Source organism: Pelodiscus sinensis, chromosome 1 (genome assembly GCF_052426305.1).
Source record: "Pelodiscus sinensis isolate ZL-2025 chromosome 1, ASM5242630v1, whole genome shotgun sequence".
NCBI lineage: Eukaryota > Metazoa > Chordata > Testudines > Trionychidae > Pelodiscus > Pelodiscus sinensis.
Window position 1 is genome coordinate 248,311,877 of NC_143052.1, and position 17,612 is coordinate 248,329,488.

Sequence of the window (17,612 nt, forward strand, 5' to 3'; positions counted from 1 at the left end):
TGCCACCTACTTCCAAGTGCTCTGTTGTGGTTTGAAAACTTAGGCATAAATCATGAACTCTAGAACGTCAGTCAGGGAATGCAGGATTAGGGCAACAGGATTTTCTGTCATACAAGTGTAAATCTGAAGAAGAGGATGCAGAGGGCAGCAAAATGAACCATGAAATGAAGCACATGGAAACAAAAAAGCAAAACAAACAAACTGGATATTAACATCTGTGATTTGAACTGGTGTCATTTGTGAGATGTAGCCTGAGAAAATGTGATATACCAGAAATGAATGGATATAATTATGAATATACTGATTAGCTCTAGAGAATATAGTCTGGTTGAAATAAGATAGGATGCTTTATTTCTGGCTAGTTAGCCAACAAAGCTATATATTGCCACACAACATTTCCAGTTTTTTATTTTGTCTGGAATATCATGATATTGTTTGACCTGCTGGCAATGGCGCCTTCTTACACTGCCAATATCCTTACTATTCTTTCTCAGTCACTCAGTTCCATTATGGCAGGTGGGCCAGTTTTATAACAGCAATTAATGTTCAGCCATTATCTTGCTTTTGTTGCAAATTCTCAGGGTGTTCTGTTAACTCCCATTTTTCAAACGTAGTCCTGATGTTAAAAAGCTCTGTCTGTGATAGAGGCAAGGTAGCTAGTAAAGGAAGGGATGCTGCAAAACACCATGGTATTGATTCAAATCAAGCAGCTGGAGGTGATTAATGCTAACTAAATGTGCAGGTAAGCCGAAAAAAGAAGCAGTTTTCAATGTAAGTTTATTTTTTGGTGTACTGAATTCATGTTTTAGCCCGCCCACTGAGGAGTTTCGGGCCTTCAGCTTGAATGTTATTAAATTGCTGCTGGATTGGAAATGTAAAACAGTTGAAACAAAGAATGTGGGTTATTTTGGCTCTAAAATTCTCTGATGTTCTGGAGCCAAAGGCATTTAGAAGAACACCATTAAGTTAGACAAAGGCACACACAAGTGACCTGCTCAGAAGTGCCTGTGAAAGAACCCTGTAGGTAAAATTTGATGGCATGTCATTGTTCCATATGTTGCTAATTTCACTGATATAGTTGACTGGGGAGTTTCTGCTTAGAAGCAGAGTTTTAATCAGCTCAAACTAGTTTGACATCATGAGCAGCTTAGGAGAGCTGCTTACTTTGTAGAGTTCACACGTCGGTAAATGTGTTTTCTATTTCAGTTTAGTGTGTTGCAAGGCAGTCTCTATTTTGTTTACGGCAACTGTACACATTTTAGGCTTGCTATTTTTATAGATGTCTCAGATCCAAGAAATTAATAATTTTGTTTTTTGAGGTGTTTTGCACTATGAAAACATACTTGGTTGATGAAAATAAATGTCAGTATCAGATGCATCAAAATACCAGTGCCAAAAATAATTAAGGATGGAATTCACCTCCCTGTTCCATATATGCTCTCTCTAAAAATTAGAGTGGATTTTGCATCTGAATGAGTGACCTCAAACCTATTTTCTCATACAGGGAGATCTACTATTCAAACGTTTCCCCAAAATCTCTGATCTCCAGATAAGCATACGTTGAGGTGATTGCAACTGTAAGGGGACTGTTACCCCTTACTAAAACTCTGTGGGAGTTTTTTGTTTTGCCAGCTCCCAGTTTCAGAAGGGGAAGGGTTCATGAGACTGACAGACCCCAGAGACAATGGAAAGCAGCCAACACTCCAGCTCAGCCTGATTGACAGGTTGGACAGGCCAGTGAGGAAGGGGAGAGGCCAGGCCCCATCCTCCCTGTGAGCTGGGATTGTTCTGGCTCTCTCTGAGCAAATGGAGAGCTGAGACACAGCCCAAGGAGTGCAAGTTGTGTGCAGAAGAAGTCCTGCAAAAGGAACAGAGAGCTGAGAGACAGCCCAAGGAGTGCTAGCTGTTTGCTGAGGGGCAGTTTTTGCAGCAGCTGAGCCTGACACACACAGCTCAAGGAGCGCAGACCCTGTGTTGAGCAGCAGACTGGCAGTGCTCAGGGAGCCAAAAGGAACAGAGAAGCAACGCAAGAAGCTAGAGACTGGCCAAGCAGCACCCTGCAGCTGGATATGGTGAGCAGCTGGGAACTGTAAAGTGTGGGGAGAGGCTCTGGACTGGGAGAGGGGTCTGGCCACTTAGAGCTTGAGGCTGTGTGGTCACTGCTAGAGCAAGCGTGTCCAGCCTGCAGCCTCCCCCCACTCCCCGTAGCACATCCAAGGCCTCTAAGGGGCCTCTAAGGAAGAGACTGTGTTACACTCTGCAGGCTGCTGTTTTGATGTCCCTGTGCTACAGAGCAGGGCTGTGTGTTCTCATTTAACCATGCTCATTTTTTTCTTATTCTATTCTCTTTAATCTGTTGATGTTTAATAAATTGTATTTGTTTTGAACCTTATGAAATGATCGCTGGGCCAAGAAGGCCTGCAGTGTAAAGAGAGCACCTCAGAGTGGGGACACCCTAACTCCTGCCCCTAGTGACTACAAGGTCGGGGATTAAGCCCCAGGAAACCTGAGCCCAGCCTTGTTGGGGTTTCAAGGGCTCTGCTACTCAGGAGAGTGGAGGGGGAGCCCTCAGGATCAGGGAGGCCGTGGGGTAAAGGAAGTGGGAGCAGGGACTCAGATCCTTTCGCTGGTCCATTTCACCGGGGTGGTATAGAAGCCAGGAAAGTTCCCCACAATAGCGGGACCATTCCCCCGCTTACACAACAATGGAATACTCAGTGCTATACTCCAGAGCAAGTTTTGCTTTCTTTCCACCATCTGAAACAAAGAGACCTTGAGTTAATTTTGCAAGCATGAATTGCCACTGACCTCCGCTGGAATAATGTATGTAAGTGAAACCACCAGTGGGGAGATTTTCTATGAGATTTTTGCCAGCTGAAACAAAAGCCCAAAGGTCAGATCTAGTTCTTGGGGACATCACATGGATTTGTGATTCTCTCTGGGAGACTTTTGGTCTGTAAGGCAAGGGCTGGATTAGATCCATCCACATACTCCATGCAGTGTTCCCTGTGAGCTGAGCACTTGGGCAGCCATCATGGAGAGATTCAAATGCCACACTGCTGATTAGCAGAGCAATCATAGTGCATTCAGCCAGCAACATGTATTTCTACTGGTGGTGCACATCTGCATATGCCTCAGTGCACCTAACAAAATTTATTATGCACATGGATGGAAAAATGTAAGGGAAACATTGACTCTAGGTATCTTTTTTCATTTGTGAAAGATTGTAAAAGTAGAATTTTAACACTTACTGCTCACTCCATGTTTTCCCTGGACTCCTCAGGCTTTACAGCACAAAATAAATTTCAGCTGGCCTAAAATGTCTGCACACAGTTTGGATCTCAGTTACAAAATTAGTTGTCAAGAACAGTTACATTTAAACACGATCCGTGTTATCAACTATGTTTGCACCAGCTGGGCATTGCCCAAATAGAGCGAAAATGCAGCAATGGTTTTTAGTCTCACTCTCAATTTCATGTTGGCATTTAATGATTTTCTTCAAAAACCAATTTTAAACAATTTATTATCAGAAGCCAAAATTATTTGTTTTATCTAATTTTTGAAATATTGTATGTGAAAGCAGAATGTCTTTACAGAAAAAGAATAAAGCTATTCTATCAGCTATTACTAATGTATTATATACAGGATCTATAGTTTGCAATGCTGTAGTTGCTGTAGTGCCTCCACTTGAGAATCTCATATTTTGAAAACAGTAATGAATTAAAGCTCACATTATTGTGGTGTCAGATATGGGGAAATGCAGGTAAATATTTAAACCTGAATATCTAGAGGGAGGCAACTACAGGCAACGTTTTCCCATTGTCTTCAGTGGGCACTATGGATTCTGAGCATATCCGAAATGCAGGCCATTTATTGCAGCATTTAATTTAGGGACTCAAATTTGAAAAGAGTGACCACAGCGTATTAGTAGCAAATCCAAGACTAGTATCCAAAACTCTGGATACCTAGTACGCCATTCTTGTCATTAGACTATTAGAAACAAGGTTTACATGCAGCACAGTGCCCAAATAAAAAAGAAGCACTTCGAATAATTTCTGCTCTCTTGCATACCTTTTTACTTAAAAGACCAGAATTTCATTTTTAAGGATGAATCCTGCCATTTGTTTACATGTAGGATTCTCATTGAAGTCACAGAATTCCCCTAATGGAGGACTTGCTGTTCAAGAGCTAGGAGAATAGAATGCACACTTGAAAACACGTTTGCACAAACTCAGAACTGGACCCAGATTTCAGACACTTCACCATTCTGGTTTGATTTGATTTGGAGTTTTCTTCTACCTGTTAGAGAAAGATAAGCAAATTCTGAAATTGCGATCAGTGTTTTGAATTCTAAACAGTCTCTCTGCAATGCCTTTTTTAGGGGAAGAGGAGGAATGGGATACACAGTATATTAAACAATATCAAAACGATGCATATATTACTGTGTATGTGTATTATGAGGATTTTAATAAGTTTCTAGCCATTTTAATAACTTCTTAGTAGCCATTCGAATCAGACACTCCTCCATTCTTGTGTGTATATTTAGAAATTCTTCTGGGCCAGCAGCACATGTCACATAGGAGATTAAAAAAATAGACTACTAAAAGCCTAAATTACTTTATTAAAGTTATTGAAGGCATAAAGCAGGACTTCATAGTCTGGCTGATTTCCCGCAGCAATATAATGGGGAAAGTGTTTGTCAGCAATCAACAACTGTGAAGTTTATGCTGTTTGTTCATGAGGTTCACAGAAAGCTAAATCTTTCAGTTGTTACTTGCAAAATTCCCATGGAAGAAAGTTGGAGTTTCTCCTGAGGACTATGGATTTGCAGTATTTTGCCCAAAGCAAACAAAAGCTTTGAACTTAAGAGGTGGGGGCTGTGATTGTGAGTAATCAGAGTCCCCTAAGGCAGGGGTACTGCTACTTAAACTAAATGTAGCACATTTTTGAATTCTTGCCAATAGTAGCAGATGCAACAATTTTGGGGAGCAGTTCAAGATCACATGAACATTTGTTTTGACTAACAATGAAGAATCAGTGGGTTCATTTTCTTATGTGCTTTGATTTTAGCGGTTTACTATTGGAAAATATCAAACATCTGCCTGAGGTGAATAACTAAATAACTGATAACTTTCTAGCCAGTTCCTATTTTTGGCCTTTGAAGCCAGAGGAGCTTGAACACCCCTGGATTTTCATGGAGACTTGGAAACTGAAAAGAGCCAAGCTGTAGAAGATCAATTGCTCCTGGAGCTTGAAGGGCTAGTAAAAACAGGTTATAATGTTTACATGACTTTTTATGGGTCAGAGTTTATTACAGCTCTATTCTATGGCCTACAGCAGAGGAACATTTTACAAGGTTTTTGGTGTGTTTGACAGTTATATTTCAGTGTATTTGCCAAGGAAGGTTTTTCAACTGAGCTCTTAGGTTTCCCTAATTTTTGTGCTTCTCTTTTCATCTAAATTCCTGGAGATTTCAAATGAGCAAATTTGGGTGGATCACTGATAATTCATAACAATAAATAAAAACATTGGTTTTTAATACTACACAATACAGGCAGTCCCCGAGTTACGCGGATCCGACTTATGTCGGATCCGCAGTTACGAACGGGGATTTTCTCGCCCTGGAGGACTGGAGTGGCGGGATGCCTGGTCCCGCCGCCCGCCTTCTCCGGGGTGAGAAAAGCTGCTCCCCGTCTCCCTGGTCTGCTGGGGGAGCCAGCAGACCAGGGAGACGGGGAGCAAAGCGGCGGAAGACCCGGGCCGGACCCGCAGCACTTCCAGCTGATCTGGAAGCGCCGCGGGTCCTCCGCCGCTTTGCTCAGCGTCTCCCTGGTCTGCTGGGGGGGGGGGACGCAGCTAGTGCCCCCCCCCCCCCCCAGCAGACCAGGGAGACGTGGAGCAAAGCCTGGGGCCTGTGGTAGAGCAGGTGGGGCGCTGCCGGTTGGTCCCGCAGCACCGCTCCTTGGCGCTACTGGACCAACCCAGCAGCACCCCAGCTGCTCTGCCCCAGGAGTGCTGATTCAGCCGCTGGTGATCAGTTTCAGCAGCGGCTGAATTGGGACGCCTGGGGCAGAGCAGCTGGGGTGCTGCTGGGTTGGTCCAGTAGCGCCGAGGAGCGGCCGTGCTACTGGACCAACCCAGCAGCACCCGAGCTGCTCTGCCCCAGGCGTCCGCAAGTCAGCCACTGCTGAAACTGACCAGCAGCAGACTACGGGAAGCCCGAGGCAGAGTTGCTCTGCCCCGGGCTTCCTGTAATCAGCTGCTGATCAGTTTCAGCAGCGGCTGAATCTGGATGCCAGTTCCGACTTACATACAGATTCAACTTAAGAACAAACCTACAGTCCCTATCTTGTACATAACCCGGGGACTGCCTGTATATGTATATGTTACACACACAAAAACCCACTATGATTAAAAAAACCCCAAAAAACCAAAAAAAACAACAAATGATTGTGGTTATAAAGTCAAGACATCCCAAGTAAGAAAATGCCAGAATTTAGGTTCCCTGTGCAACTTCAATTTGGCTCCCTTTTCTGAATGAATTATAAACCTCTGTTTAATTACATGATCACTGATTATTTTCTTCAGAGGGCCCCCATCTTAATCAGTGCACAGAATAGAAAATGTTCATTTAATGCATGGTTATTCAATATATTGTTTTCTGTTTTTTGGTGTATGGATCCATGCCTTACTCCAGGCACACTATTCAAACCCCACTTTGAAGAATGTTTATTAATTTCACCTGGGGTTTTTCTATGGTGCTTATCACTACAGTATCTGAATGTTTTACAAAATGAATTAATTTATCTTCACAACATCTTTGTAAGGTAGCAAGTATATTTTACACTGAGTCAGAACTGAGATGTAGAGAGGATAAAAAAATGTTCACTGACTTTGGGTACTTACTTTGAGAAATCTTGGAAATGATATTTCAAAGTACGGTACTCAATGTTAGATAAGAGCTTTGTATGTTCAAAGACAGCACCTACTGATATCAACTCCAGATGTGAATTCTCAGCGCAGATCAGACCCTATGATCTTCACATGGACACTGAGAAAATGAGGAATACATAACTAGTGACTACTTGTAAAAAGTTTGGGTTAAGTCCTTTGACTAGTATCAGAGGGGTAGCTGTGTTAGTCTGGATCCACAAAAGCGACAAGGAGTCCTGTAGCACCTTATAGACTAAGGGCATGTCTCCTCTGCCACCCTAGTTCGAACTAGGGTGGCTAATGTAGGCATTCGAACTTGCAAATGAAGCTCGGGATTTAAATATCCCGGGCTTCATTTGCATGTTCCTGGGCGCTGCCATTTTTAAATGCCCCATAGTTCGAACTACCTGCCCGCGGCTACACGCGGCACGATCTAGGTAGTTCGAATTAAAGCTCCTAATTCGAACTACCGTTATTCCTCCTGCAGGGATGTTTAATGGTAGTTCAAATTAGGAGCTTTAATTCGAACTACCTAGTCCGTGCTGTGTGTTGCCGCAGGCAGGTAGTTCGATCTACAGGGCATTTAAAAATGGCGGTGCCCGGGAACATGCAATTGAAGCCTGAGATATTTAAATCCCGGGCTTCATTTGCAAGTTCAAATGCCTACATTAGCCACTCTAGTTCGAACTAGGGTGGCAGTGGAGACATACCCTTATAGAGGTATTGGAGCATAAGCTTTCGTGGGCAAAGACCTACTTCGTCAGATGCATGTAGTGGAAATTTTCAGAGGCAGGTATAAATATTCAGGCAAGAATCAGGCTAGAGATATCTCTAGCTTTGCCCACGAAAGCTTATGCTCCAATACATCTGTTAGTCTATAAGGTGCTACAGAACTCCTTGTCCTTTGACTAGTATTACCTAAGAATTTTATGACACAGAATCAAGTTGCTAGAATCAAGTTGCTCAGGATGCCATTAAACTGTCTTAACCATAAGATCATCCTTTCCCATCCTGCAATTCCCTTCCTCATTCACTACACAACATCCACCTTCTGCAACAAATGAGGCAGAAGACCTACAAACAACAGCATCTCCTCTTTGCATATCCTTGATCCATCAACAGATCAGGGCCATCCTATGCACCAAATGAGGTTGAGATCCCGTGGGAAAAAGAGTAGGTGATCATGTAATTAAAAACTCTTATCACAGTTCAGAAAAAGTTTACTCACATTGGTTTTTCTGAACTTTTGAGCGCATGACTTTGCAACCTTAATATTAATTCAATGTGGTATTTTTGTGTGTGAAACTTCCTAGGATTGTTAAAAAACTTTTCTGAGAACAAGAATTCTCTTATAGCATTGTATTGACACTTACATGGATCATCATGAGGGCTGGAATCTTTAGCTCCATCATAACAGACCTTGCCACTTGAATCATAGAATCAGAGTTGTCAGGCCAGAAGCAACCATCATGATCATCTAGACTGACTTCCTGCACATTGCAAACCACAAAATCCACCCACCCACTTCTGTAATAGAGCCCTAACCTCTGACTGACTTGCTGAAATCCTCAAATCATGGTTTAAAGACTTCAAGTTATAGAGAATTTACTATTTATATTAGTTTAAACCTACAAGTAACCTATGCCCCATGCATAAGAGGAAGGTGAAAACCTTCCACAGTCTTTGCCAATCTGACATGGAGAAAAATTCCTTCCTGACTCCAACTACAGCAGTCAGACCCTAAGCATGTAAGCAAGACCCACCGGCTGGACACGTGGGAAAAAATTCTCTGTAGTAATTCAGAGCCCTCCCCATCTAATGGCCTATCACCAGCTGTTGGGGATATTTGCTTCTAGATACGTGCCACCATGAGCAGTTTCATCATCCTATCCCCACTTATCAAGCTCATTCTTTAAGACCCCACTGCTGCCACTGAAAGGCTGTTCCAGAAATTCATTCCTCTGATGGCTGCATCACACTGGTGGCTTATGCTCATTTTGTGATCAGCAAATTCACCCAGGTCTTACTCCCCCTCTGCATTTCCAATTGAGATGTCACCAGCTTATAGCAAAAATTCTTGTTGCTAGTGCCTAAAGGCATGACTTGAGTTAATGAAGCAGCTGATAGCCATAGTCGGCTGTCATTCTTTGTTTGGACCAGTGCTAGAGTGGGATTGGAGCACTTTGCCAGTGGGTATCCAGAATATTTGCAAGCAGGAGAGAAATGGTGAGACTAAGGAATTTTGGGGTCTATGGCATGCTCTAGAGGGGAGTGGGCACAAGTGGGCTGAGACTCTTCTGCCTGTTCTTCCAAACCCTGACCTACTTCGGCTTCTCCCCTTCAATCTGTTCCTGTTCCAGTCCCATCTCTTCTCCATGCTTGACTTGCTGTCTCAGTCCCATTCTCCTTGTCCACCCAGGCCCACCTTCCACTTCTCACACTTCTCCTTGCAGTCTCAGCCAACTGAACTCAGGATGAGTTCAGGCAGACTCATCCTGAATCCTCATTAAATCGGATCCCCTCCCCATTCCCACCAGTTTCCAGTTCTAGTCTCCCTTCCCAGGATCCTTATCTAATTTGTCTCCCCATGCACCCATTCCCTAGATCTCTGTCCCAGTCTCTTTGCCCAGACAGTCCTAGTTCTGTCCCAATTGCCCAGCTCCTTGATGGATATATCTTTCCTCCCCTTGTGCCTCTTCCCTTCCCCCACGTTGGTTCCTACTCCCTGTCTCCTTGTCCAGGCAGCCCCAGTCTCTCTCCCTTCCCCCAGCTCCTTGTCCAATCTCCCTCCCAGCTAAATGGATTCCAGTTCACCCACCAGTCCCATTCGCCATCTAGTTGCCCACCCAGTTACAGTAGCTCTGGGGATATGCTGCCTGTGCTTTGGGTTGTTGCAGTGTGGCCTTTAGAAATTTGCCATTAATAGTTAAGGAATGTATCAGACATTGTGTCTGGCACTTACGTGCATGGTGGTGCCATCTTTCATGAGAGCCTTCTCCTCTCTTCATATATGACTGAGCTAAGTACCTTAGACTAGGTCTTTCCTGACCTCAAAGTCCCTTCCTAGCTATCCAGGAAACACTGGTATAGTGATATCAATAAGAACATGTTTCTGTTGCTCAAACACTGGTTTTCCCCCAGCTTCCAGTGTAAGGAAAACCTCATGGAAGGATCCAAGGCACTGTTTCTTCTCCTTCATAGGAACACTCCTTTCCTTCTATTCACTTTCCGTGGTGAATGACTTAGTGAAAGGTGAAGCTGATGTACAGAAGTATCTGTCCCTTCCCACACAAAACTGTCTATAAAGAAGAAGCCTTACTTACTGAAGCCATTGAAGGGAACATCTAACTCAGGATGAAGCTCCTGGTGAAGATGGTGCTTCAGGTCCTGGAAAATTCACGGGCTGTGTCTAGACTGGCAAGTTTTTCTGCAAAAGCAAGTGCTTTTGTGGAAAAATTTGCCAGCTGTCTACACTGACCACTTGAATTTCCGCAAGAACACTGACTTCCTACTCTCTGAAATCAGTGCTTCTTGCGGAAATACTATGCTGCTCCCGTTTGGGCAAAAGTCCCTTTTACACAAAGCTTTTGCACAAAAGGGCCAGTGTAGACAGCTCAGATTTGTTTTGTGCAAAAAAGCTCCGATTGCAAAAATGGCGATCGGGGCTTTTTTGCGCAAAAGCACGTCTAGATTGGCACGGACGCTTTTCTGCAAAAAGTGCTTTTGCGGAAAAGCATCCGTGCCAATCTAGACGCTCTTTTCCTTTAACGGAAAACTTTTCCGTTAAAGCATTTGCAGAAAATCATGCCAGTCTAGACGTAGCCATGGTGTTTAGCTCTCCCTTACACTTTTACCTTGTCAAGTGTGGAACTGTTTCTCCTTCAATTACTGAGGCTGACTGCCTGGGGCTAAGAGTTACAAACTGGGCAACTCCTCCAGCCAGGTTTCTGAATGGGACTCTGTGCAGTAGGCAGCCTCCAACCCCACCTTCTAAATCAAGTTCTGAATGGAAGGTAGGTGTTAAAATGGCTCTCTTCCCCTGGTTCATAAATCACTCTTAGATGAGCGAAAGTGTCCAGACACATAGAATGAGGCAGAAATGCACATGCTCACAAGGAGGAACTCAAAGCTCCAAGGGAAATTTTACCCTGAAAATTTAGTTACTGAGTGAATTTAGGCACGTATAGTATTTGGTGCAGAAGGATTGTCAGAGTTCCCTGGGAAGCAAGGAAGTGAGAAGTGAGAGGTAAAAGTGACTCATTTCCTGGGAGTTATAATCCAGGGTGAACTGAAGACTTATTTTTTGTTTTCTTTGCTTATGTTTTTTCGTACGTTTCAAAAATAAAGCTGCCTGAGAGAAAGTGTGGGTGTGGCAGTGGATCTTTTCCAAGTTGAAGAGAAGCCTATTACAGTGTGATATGGTATGCAGTTTTTATTGATACGAGTTTGAAATGGTTATATTACCCACATGACAGTACTCAGTGGCCAGGATCCTTTGATCTATCACTGGTCCTGGTCTTAAATATTGCTATTTGTATTACCATAGCATGATTTTTCTGCACTTCAGGTACAATTTGTGCAGAAGGGAAACAATTCTATATTAAGGAGGGGGAAAAGGAATCATTTTTCTAGACATTAAAAAAATGGCAATTAGCAGCTGTTCATAAATCTGACTATTAAAAAAGATCTTGAGGGAAGTGGATCAATGGCTATAGTGCAGGAGAAATGGTCAAACAAAATCACTTCCTTTTTATGGTAGCAATTTTCCAGCAATATGTTGGCCGAGCTACCACTGTGTGCTATACTGCCCTTTGCTGTTCTTTGTTCTCCTCCCCCAAGTTCTCATGCTGCTCCAAGCCACAGGCTGTTAGGTCTGTACAGCAGTCTTCAAAGTGAAATTTACTAGCCTGGTAATTTTCACTTTACAGTTAACCTGCAGGTTAGTAATGTGAAATTTACCAGACTTGGGCAATTCACTTTGTTGTGCTGCCTGCATAGCATACTTCAGATGCTGACTCTGACCTGCTCAGCATGGCTTAGACAGGTGGATCTGGAAGGATGGTGAAGAACAGAGGCTGAATCCCTAATACAGGATATTTCTGTGGCAGCTGAATGTCTTGATAAGCCCAGTTAAATTTTGAAAACAATTGCAATCAGATCTATCTATCTATTTACAGTTAACCCACAGAGACTCAACATGCATTATATTTTACCAGATTTCAAATGAAAATGAATGTGGTCACCTAAAAAGCATTACTTGACACAAATGTGCCAGAGCAAAACTAAGTTCATAAAGAGCTTTTAATTATTAAATGTAACCGAAATTATGTGCTTAGTTTTATCCAGCACTGAAATGAGCATTAACATTTTGTTCCTGTAGTGATTTTTTTTTTTGAAATTCTGATAGCACAAATTGTTTGCAGCTGAAAAGCTGGCTTACATTTAAAACAAACTGCCACAAAACAATGTACAGTAGGTTTTTTTATTGGAATTGAAGTGTCTGGCTTGTTAACTCTATTTAAGCATCTGCTATCTCACTTGGGTCTGATCACAGGACTGCTTGAAATGACGGATGGTCCTGCTCCGTTTGCAGACCTCTTTTAACTAGTATGGATAAAGAATTGTTTGGTCTTTTCTGATAGCCCTAACAGCCCTTTTGTTACATGTTATTTTCATCACTGTAGATGTTGTTAAACTTCTAGTAGCTTTTTTTTTTCTCCAGGCCCTAATGACCAGACTACCACAATGAATGCATTAAAAAGGCCTTCCTTTCCTAATCTACCAAAGAATATCATATGTGGGAATCAGCCTGTTTTCATATCGTAGTAGTCTACATTATGCTGTTTATCAAATTGTTTCATCTAAGGAAAATAAAGAAGTCCATGTTTAGATAACTGTATGTTCTGTCAGCCTGACTGTATTGGTACCACCTCAAAGAGCTACTTTAAATGGGCAAGGAATCTTTGCTGAATAGGGTGACACTTTCTCAGACATGTCGTCATCTCCTGAAATTCCTTGGCTGAATTAAGTACATACGAACCGTAGTGACGTTATGTTGATGATTAATTAAGTTCAAATTTTTCATTGTAGAAACTGTCTTTGTAGGCGTGAGTGACATTTCAGCTTAAAGTTGGGTTTACTTTGAAATAATTACCCTTGAGAATGCATTAATAAATTTTAAATATTAATAAAGCTGTAATACAGGCATAAGCTGATACAAACTGCACCACAGGTGTCATAAATGTAAGAAATATTTCTGTTTCTGCCTTTAGAATAAATAAACTTAACCATTATTTTTATGTAAAACTTAACAGCATCAGAGTTTAAGCAAACAGGATTTTTTACAACAAAATCAAAAGTTGTAGGTGGGTGATAAAATTGCGTGCCTCCCAAATAAAAAAAAAAAATCAGTGATTGTATAATTTCATAAAAAATTGAATTTGGTTTAACTACATTTCTTCCCCTTACCACTTTGATTCTCAAAAATATTCCAGGAGATATGTTTATTGGCATGTGCATTCATGAAAACAGCAGACAGATCTTGCACTAATAAACCACAGTCAAGAATTCACACCAGAAATAAAAGCAATACTTATTATTTTCATAGAATTTAACCCCAAAAGGCACCATTAAGTTTTTCAATCTGATCTAAATTTCACAAACTGTTACATTTTACATAGGGTACATCTACACAGCAGTGTTATTTTGGTGTATCTGATGATATTCCAAAATTACATAGTGCAAATCTACACTACAAGCCCTTATTCCAAAATAATGTTGAGCTGGAGGATTTCTTACTATGACTCATGGTAACCCTCATTCATGAGGAGTAAGGGAAGTTGAAGGAAGAGTGTTCTTCCTTTCACTTCCTACTGTGTAGACAGCGCCAAAAGCCGAATTAAGCGCTTTCGACTTAAACTATGCAACTGACATAGCTGAAGTTGCGTAGCTTAATTTGACTTTAGCCCTGCTGTTTAGACATATCCATAAATACTGCTATATTGGGCCCAGTAACTTGAGTTAAACTAACGCATTCCAGTCCTGATGTGTCTAAACTGCTGCATGGTCTCTGCTAATATGATTTAGACAAAAGTCCTTCCCAAACATAAATCTGAAGATCAATTTGGCCCTGAATATGTAAGCAAGACACACAAGCCAAGCTTCAAGAAAAGAGGATGCTCTTTATTACCTTGGAACACTAATCACATTCTATAGACCTAGAACATCTTGGAATGTACATTATTTTGTGTCTCTGATTGTTGCATAGCTCTTATACTAGTTTCCACAATGTGCTAATACAAATTATATGTAAAAGTATTATAACAAATAGATAATTATGTAACCATTGTATATAGTAATACTTAGGCTCTCAGTTGTACCTGTTTGGCAGTGTTATGACAGGGAAATGGGGAGAGCCAAACTCTCCAGGGAAAGCGTCAGGAGTCATTTTGCCATCTCATGAATAGTTCTTGAGAAATTAAAAAAAAAATGGTGGAACTTGTAAGACATTACCTGATCTCACAATGGTTATACTATACTGAATGAGGAAAGTCTCTGTTGGTACAACATTGCAATGGAGCAGTTGTACCAGCATGTTTGGTGAACGTGCTATGCAGAAAAGAGTTCTCCAGTCCGCATAAAAAAATCACTCTTGTGAGCAGCTGAAACTATGTTGGTAGGAGAAATTCTCTCGCTGACATAGTGTTGTGCGCACTAGTGCTTATGCCAGCATAATTTATGTCGCTCAAGGACATAGAACATTAACAACCCCAAGTGACATACATTTTGCTGACATGTGGTAGTTCAGACACAGCCTTACTGTTAGCTGGCCTTCAAGATACCTGATATCATAGGGTGAAACTTCATCTGTTTCTAAAGAGAAATGGGAAAGTGAGCCCCCTCTCTCTGTGGAGAAAAGCTAGAATTAAAACTGTGGGGCCAATTTTGGACTGGCAGATTCTCCATCAGAACCTCTTTGCCATTTGTGTGGGTTCAGATTTAAGATTCCTGTTTTGGATCATCTCTCATTCAGAAGACAAGGCAGCTAATATGGATTCATAAGGTTGGGATGGAACAAAAGTTCTGACCACTGTAGAGTACAACAGCTGGCCCACTAGAGGTCTTCAACTAGACTGACAACCTAGGTCTTTTAATGGTGGATGAGGGGCATAGTTAGTTAGGAACATGGCTTTATAGGGGAAAGACTTCATTCATAATGTTAGTAGACCTGGTTGATTCTCTGCAGTACTGACAGCAGCATAGCGTACTCATTGAGACTATGGAATTTAATGAGGAAAAAAGGTTCAGTGTTCAAATTGTTGCCATAATAGTGTCTCCAGAAATGAATTTTAATTTTGCCTGTTCCCTTAAGTAGCTGATAAAATTGGGCACCGTGAAATGAGATAAAGATTAAACTCCCACCTAACTGATTTTGCCAGGTAGAAACACTGTCTGTGTTGTGTAACTTAGTGTGGGAGTACTATGATGTTCTGATATTTGATTCTCCCTTATGCTGTAATACTGATATTCAGTTGTGTTGAAATGCTTATTCAATTGTAGTTTTTATTTTGTATTTTCCCTGAGATATTCAGACTCCTGTTGAACATCACACCAGCTCTTTATAAAATCATTTCTATTTAAATAAATGATATTTTAATATTCATGATGATCATTAATAGGTGTTTGCATTACTGTGCAGCCTAACTACATTTCTGGCCATCGAATAGTAGAGCAGGACTTCTCCCTAAGAAACAGACAATGCTATAATTAGGCAAAGAGGGTGTATTGTGAATACAAAGGAAATGGGAAGCAATTCCTGTAATAGCAAGATTAAATGAAAGTTTTTCTGAAATAACGTAGCAACAACTAGAAGGAATCCTGTGACACAAATGTATTTCTATTTAGCTTTGAAAATTAAATTTCCAACTCTAGTGAATTTGGTGAATTATGTGCCTGAGGAAGGTCATATATGTCAGACAACATGTTGGATGTTGTTGGCTTTAATTAAGGGATAATGTTCGTGGCTCAGGATTATATATATGGCAGTAAATGGCTTTTGCATGTAATTAAATGCCACAGTGAAATTAGGCATTTGCTAACTGCAAAAGCTATTCACGTCAGGTAGTAAAAGATTGGTTTAAAAATATGAATACAGTAACTGTGTTAGGGAAAAAGAAGAAAGATAAATGAAAAATCACAGTTAGTGAATGTGGACTAAAACAGGAGCTGTGTTGTCTTTGTTTGTAAAGTGCCAGGCACACCTGTGGCTAAGGTCATTATAAAGAGTAATGCTAGATATTTGTCACAGTGAAAAGAAACAAGAAGTTCTATTCACAAATTTGTGTTTGCAGGAGAATAGCTCCTTACAGTGTAGGAGCCTGATCCTGAAAACACTGCCAATGTGGTGCTTTCTGTCAGGCAGTATCCTATTACAATCCTAACAACTCAGACACACAGACAACAGGTTTTTCAAACCTCTTATGTATCTGTGCCAAGAAAATGCCAGTGCACAGAGAAATCCCCATCCTGCTTGGCTTCCCTCTTGTATTTCCAAGCTTTCAAGGGCTGCCTGTCATAGCTGTTGCATGGGCTGAGGGACAGTTTGATCCACTAGTATGTGTAGCAGTCACTACACCTTCCCTTTCTTTCAGTACATACATGGCTGTAGCACTCTTAAAGCATTCAACAGTGTGTGTATTCTAGGGACCTGCTGCTTCTGCTAGCTCTGTAACTGCTGCTGCTTCCTGTCCCCATCCCCATTGGCTTTGGAGGGGCAAACAAAAACCTTCCAGTTGCTGTTGTCCTCCAATCCAGAGAGAGAGAGAGAGAGAAGGTCCCACACTGCTGCTCTGTATTCCATGAAGCCTAGGAAAAAGGGGAAAGGATTCTAATAGAGCTGTTATTTCCAGGCTTGGGCCATATGTGGGAGAAACTCATGGTGACTCAGGAGAGAGCAGAATGTCTAGAATCAATAGAAACCATCCTTCAGCGAGACATGTTGGAAGGAGAGAATTAATGTCTGTTCTTGGGGAGGGAATTCTAATTCAAGTGCTAGGGAGACAGGACTAAATAGCTTAGTGGGTTTCAATTGGGGTCAGAGGGAGCCTCCTCCCACATCAAGGAAGAGGTGTTAGAATCCACTGCACCATTAGGCAGGCTTTAAACATATGAACATTTAAATTTTGCTGTTTTATTTTAAGCAGTTATCAGGTAACTATTGATTTTTGGAAATAAATCCAAAAATCTTATGCATGGCACTGTTCATAGGATCTGCCCTTGTTAACCATTATCAGTAATATATACTGAGTATCACTAAAGAGGCTGAGATAAAATTTATCACTGACATCTACTATAGAACAAACCCCTTGATGACTGAATGCAAAAACCATTGCTAATCTGACAAAAAACCTCTTTAAGAAAAAAGAAGATTAAAACTAAGATGTACAGGAAAAATTCTAATGAAGATATGGTATCCTCTGTCTGACAGAATGTGACTCCTAAAGGCAATAAAATAATTTGCTAATCAATATAGGTGTAGTTTATTCCTAATGATATGCTGATATGTATATTTACTCAATGCATTCTCATTCAATCTGGAATATAAATATTAAAAGTAATACACTTCTCTTCAGCCAGTGATGATTGTTGAACTGGGCAGAAGATTAAGAAAGAAAAACAAA